Consider the following 5,775-nt stretch of genomic DNA (forward strand, 5'->3'; position numbering starts at 1 on the left):
CAAGTCTCTTAGTGCAGGAAATGGTTTGGATGGGTTGTTACCTGCGGAGAGTTCTGCAGTTCTCCAGTGAAGAAATTCTCTGTTTTGTGATCACGCAAGATAACGCTGCACCTTCCCCCAGGGCAAACCCTGGCTCCTGGCCCCTTCTTTTATACCCTGATCTCCTCTTTGATGACATCGGGCATTTGTCCACTCAACAACTGTTTACGGCATACCCTGTGCTAGACACTGTTCAGGAATTTGGGAACAAAAAGGCCTCTTGCTGCTCATATTTTGGTTAGAGACGGGGGGTGTGGGGCGTGGGAGAAAATCGACAATAGACACAGTAGGTAAATTAATTAGTATGTTAGGTGTTAAGAGCTATGAAAAAAGAAAAAAAATTGAGGAAGGAAAGGGCATGGGGAGTTGTTGTAAGGGGGCAGGCTGCTGTGTTACGTTTAAGTGGTCGGAAGAGGCTCCCTTGAGAAGGTGCCCATGTGAGCAGACTGGAAGGAGGTGAGGGAGTCGGTCATGGGGCTGTCTGGGGGAAGAGCATCCCTAAGCAGAAGATCAGCTAGAGCAAGGGTCCAGGTAGGACTGTGTTTGGAGAATAGCAAGGAGGCCCTGTGTACAGGACAAAGTTTAAGAGTTGTACCAAAATTAAGTCAGAGAAGTGACTGGGTGGGGTTAAGAACCGAGGGTCTTGTAGACCTTTGTAAGGATTTAAGTCTGAGTGAAGCAGAAGGTTTCGAGAAGAGGAGTGGCTTGATCTAAGCACCCACCCCCATCCCGCCCCCCACCCCGCGAAAAGGAAAGAAAATCACTGTGGCTGTAAAGGTGGCAGGGCGAAAGCAGGGAGATCAACAGGAGACTTGCGTAACCCAGGCAAGACGATGTCGGCTTTGAAGGGTGGCAGAATGTGCCACACCAAAAAAATGCCATTTTGGCCAAAGGATTATTTTGAACTAAAGGCGCTTCTAAAGCACCGGGTGGCTAGGCGGTTGGCAGCCGGCTCCCCGGTGGCCCTCCCTGTGGGTTCCCCTCTCGTCTGCCAGGCCTCCCCCTCCCCACGGGCGCATCCATTTCGCCAACGCCCCTCCCCTCGCCCTCTTCCCCGCGTTCTGGCCGCGGACCGCCGTGGTCCCCACCTGTAGAAAGGGGAGGGGCGTGGGGAGGGGAAAGGAGGCCACAGGTGAGCGCGGGGGCCCAGGCATCTTGAAAGTCGCCGCCCCGATGCCGGCCACCACCAAGGCCCGGCCGCAGCCACGCCGCAAGATTGCCCCGTCCTCCCGCCCGCACCGGGCGGCGTGGCGGCGCGTGCACCGCTCTCTTCAAAGGGGCTTCCAACCAGCCCTGGGCCTGTCTCACCTCGGGCGTCCCAGTGCCGTGCTCCGGCATTTCCAGTAAAAGTTAAGGGCCCGGGCCTGGCGGCGCGCACCCTTCGATAGCTCAGCTGGTAGAGCGGAGGACTGTAGAGCCGACACGTGTGGACATCCTTAGGTCGCTGGTTCGATTCCGGCTCGAAGGAGGTGCCCGTCGCTTTTGCGCCCTCGTGAAGGGCACCGCCCCCCCGGGGCCAAGCCCCGCCCAAGGCCCTGAGGCAGCGCAGCATCCTCTCTCCCCCGCCAGAGGCGGGAAAGCCTTTGGGGGACGCCCGCACAGCCACGGGGGGGCCGTGGCCAGGCAACACGCCTGCGCCTTCCTCCCGCCCGCAGGCCACACGCCCCCCCGCAGCCCGGTTGCTCCCGCCTTAGCGCGCAGCCCCGCCGGCCCCAGCGCGGCCCGCGCCCTCTCCACTTTTATTCACCCACCGCCCCCGCTCCGCTCGACGCGCGCACATCCCTGCCGAACAGGGGGGGCACGCAGGAGCTGCCCACCAAAAGCCCTGGAGGCCGACAAGCGCACAGGCCATCACACGGTCAGGGACAACCACGGCACCCTTCCTGAAAACCCCCTCTCACTCCCGGGCTCAATCCCCAGCTCTGCCCCCCAAAGGAAGGTCACTGTCTCTGTCTCTCCCAGTCACAGTCTTTCAATCTCCCAGACTCTCTCTCTCTCCTTCCCTGTCTTTCCCATGGTCTCTACAGGTACAGACCTGGGGACACAGAGAACCTTCCCAACCGTCTTAATCTATTTGTGGGGCAGAACTGCCACCCCGAGATCTTCCAAGCCACATTCTGCCACCCTCCAAGACACTGCCAATTGTGTACCTACGCGGAAGCTGACACCGGCAGGAGCAAAACGCAGCAGGGCTCTCAGTGGGCCTTGACAGTGCCGATGAGAACCTTCCAGGTGTCCTGTCAGTCTGAGGACAGGGCGGGGGAGGGAGGGGGGGGTGGTGTGGCCCCCTGGAAACCTCAGCTTTCATATGCCTTCGCACCTATTCTGGTAGCCGCTGGAGGGGTTGAGTTCCCGCCGAAAGAGCAAAGATTGCTCACACTGTACAAGGGTGGGAAAACGCCCGCACCCATTCTTCTGCTACATCTGATGGATATAGATAGATGATAGATGATAGATAGATGGATAGATAGGTAGATAGAAAGGGGGTGGGGCGGGAGAAAGAGAGAGAAAGGAAGATTGCCAGCAAAAGCACAGACAGAGCTCAGAGAGCCCTGAGAGCCAGGGGCAATGGGGGCTGATGGCAGGGAGCAGAAGGGTGGAGGGTGGGGTGGTGGGCGGGTGGGGAGCTGCCATCATGGAGGGGCGCACAACTTCACCTCCTTGCACAAACCACTGGCCTGTGGCTTCTGACCAGCTGGCTACCTTTAGCCTTGGGTCCTTAAGGCTGAATTGGCGGGGCCAAGAGGAAGCTGCCGAGGCCCAAGCAGAGAGCACCCAGGAGGAAATGGGCCGGACTTTCAGCAAGAAGGAGCACCTTCACCTTGGGGACAGAGCCTGGTTGGGGTGGGGTGTGTGGGTGCCGGGAAGAACGCCGCGGGTGGTCCTTGGCCCTCCCTTCCTGCGGGAAGGAAACGCCGGAGACTCACCGAGAGGAGTCACAGCAGAACCCCGATGGGAGCGTGGCTCTCTGAAACCTCGGGGGCCCAGCGCTGCCTTCCCCTGACCCCTGAGCCCACAAGCCCTTTTTCGGCTCTGGTTCTGCCTCTCAAACCGGAGACTGCGTTTCCCCACACGTCTTCCTCTCCTGGCAAGCACCTGTGGTTGCCCCCCCGCTGCGGTCTCAGCCCTCCTCGCGGTCCCACTGCTAACTAAGAGGGGCTGACCTGGAGTCTGTGGAGTCTCCATGGGTCTGGGAGGCCGTGCCACTGCAGGCTGACAGGTGACCTTCAGCAAGAGTCTATTGCTCTGCAGCTGCAGAAAGACCTCAGCCTCACATGTCACCACCTGCAGAGACCAGCGGGTGAGGACCAAAGAGAGAACCTCAGGCCTTCGTTGGATATACCCCCGACGGGATGTGGAGGTGTGGAACCCTTGGGAACCTGGCTTTGGGGGAGTGGGCGGGGTGCGTGGGTTTTGGTGACCGGCACAGGGGAGTGTGAGTCTCAGCACGGCCAACTCTTCTTGTCTGGGTGTCACAGAGAGTAGCAGGGGACCTCTGAGGCACTGCTCCTCACCCTCCAAGGGGCAGAGGTGCCTGCTGCCCGGTCAGGGAGCGGCGACGCACTCAGCTGAGGGAAGGCCACTTTGGTGTGGCTTGCCGTGCCTCTGTGGGACTTTTGCTGGGTGGGTTAGTGGTCTTGGGTGGTGGGCACACACCAGGTGGGATCCGAAACGTTTGTAAGGAGTCCAACCTGGACATCTGTGCCCTCTGCCCCTCCCTCTGGACTCCAGTGCCTCTCCAGGAAGTCCACAGAACCTTGACCTCTTTCAGGAAGCAGCCGCCTCTGCCAAAGGAATCGGGGTAGGTGGGCGAAGGAGGGGAGCCAAGGCTGGATATCCACGGGCCTTGTGGAGCCCTGGATGTGCTCTCTCCTGAGAAGCCTGATGGTCCTTCTCCATCGCTCCCCAGTAAGCCTCACTGCGACAGAAAGTCATGGTGGGCAGGAGGGCGGAGGGGCATATCAGCCCCCAGGGGAGGCGAGGCTCTTAGGTGGGGAAAATACAAGCCTGGAACATGCAACTGTGCCCCAAAGTGAAGGAATGTACAGTGACTGATTCGGTGGCACGTCAAGCACACAAGAGCCAATTCGAAAGGGTTCCCACTGCCAAATCAAGGTAATGATAATAACGGAATATAATCCATTGAGTAAAATAGGTACAGGGCCTAACAGCAATGACACACCAGATTCTGGTCTCTAAGTATCATTCTCCAACAAAAGGAACCAGGGCCAATAAAAGGAACCAGGGTGGGCTTCCCTGGTGGCGCAGTGGTTAAGAATGCGCCTGCCAATGCAGGGGACACAGGTTCGAGCCCTGGCCCGGGCATGATCCCACATGCCGCGGAGCAACTAAGCCCGTGCGCCACAACTACTGAAGCCCGCGCGCCGTGCTCCGCAATAAGAGAAGCCACTGCAGTGAGAAGCCCGTGCACCGCAACGAAGATCCAACGCAGCCAAAAGTAAAAAATAAAATAAATTTATTAAAAAAAAAAAAAAAAAGGAACCAGGGTTTCTCGGAGACCCACTTAACCACTTCTTTGGGTTTTCATCTACATACATGCAAAAATCTGCATGTTTTCCTCCTGTTTAAAAAAATTTTTTGTTTGTTTTTAATTAATCGCTGTGCACGAGCTTTCTCTAGTTGCGGCGAGCGGGGGCTAGTCTTCGTTGCGGTGTGCGGGCTTCTCGTTGCGGTGGCTTCTCTTGTTGCAGAGCACGGGCTCTAGGCGCGCGGGCTCAGTTGTTGTGGCTCGTGGGCTCTAGAGCTCAGGCTCAGTAGTTGGCGACGCACGGGCTCAGTTGCTCCGCGGCATGTGGGAATTCTCCTGTATCAGGGATCGAACCCGTGTCCCCTGCGTTGGCAGGCGGATTCTTAACCACTGCACCCCTCGGGAAGTCCCCGCTCCTGTTTTATATCCTTTTAATACTCAGGCCCTGCCAGAGACCCTCAAAGGGTAAAAAGTAAAGTTTTGCCTCCCCTACAGCTTGAAGCAGCAGAAGCAGTAGATCAAGAGAAGGGGCAGGTATGTGAGAAAAATAAGGTGCTTACACTTGACTTGCATTTTTCTGCTATCTGTAAAAATGATCACATTCTCCTAAAGTGATAAGGAGCTGAAAGAGGCTAGGTTGGAGGCTGATGGCGTGGCCTGGTGCGTCCCCTCCCAGGGCTCAGGGACTGTGTTCCGGTTTTTGGTTTTGGCCGTAGTAGCTCTCACCCTGGGACTCAAGCAAATGGTGTTCAGACATATTGGTGATGAAGCGGAACGGGGAGTGTTCTGTGATTTCTCTGTAGGAAGGACACAGTATTATTCATCTTACCTGGACTCAGAACTAGAACCTGCTGGGGAACAGTGTCCGTTTTATTTTTAAGCCTGAGATGAATGTTATAAATACACATTGTATGTACGCATGTGTGTGTTTGCGTATGTATATATACATATATCTCTCTCTCTGGGGTGTTTTGGCTAAGCTCATCGTCTTGGGGAATCTCAGTTCCCTGACCAGGAATTGAACCCAGGGCCGTGGCAGCGAACGCACAGGGGTCGTAACCGCCGGACAGGCAGGGAATTCTGGCCGTAGTTGGTTTTTTTTTTTTAGTTTCACTTACTAAAAACTGGGTGATTCACGATATGGTGCTAGTCCCAGATGTAGAGGTGCGGATTGTTTTTCATTCTGTCTTATTACTTGAGGACGCAGAATGAAGTTCAATGTTTTATTCAGTCAACTTCTCTTACTT

The 5,775-nt window shown here is 56.4% G+C and overlaps 1 non-coding gene across 1 annotated transcript; it reads left to right on the forward strand.

The window, feature by feature from the left end:
• Positions 1-1,417: 1,417 nt before the first annotated feature.
• TRNAY-GUA (transfer RNA tyrosine (anticodon GUA)) lies at positions 1,418-1,507 on the forward strand. The gene is given in 2 exon segments: positions 1,418-1,454; positions 1,472-1,507. It is a non-coding gene; the product is annotated as a tRNA-Tyr (tRNA).
• Positions 1,508-5,775: the final 4,268 nt, after the last annotated feature.

This window comes from Eschrichtius robustus, chromosome 1 (assembly GCF_028021215.1).
Source record: "Eschrichtius robustus isolate mEscRob2 chromosome 1, mEscRob2.pri, whole genome shotgun sequence".
In the NCBI taxonomy this organism is placed as follows: Eukaryota; Metazoa; Chordata; class Mammalia; order Artiodactyla; family Eschrichtiidae; genus Eschrichtius; species Eschrichtius robustus.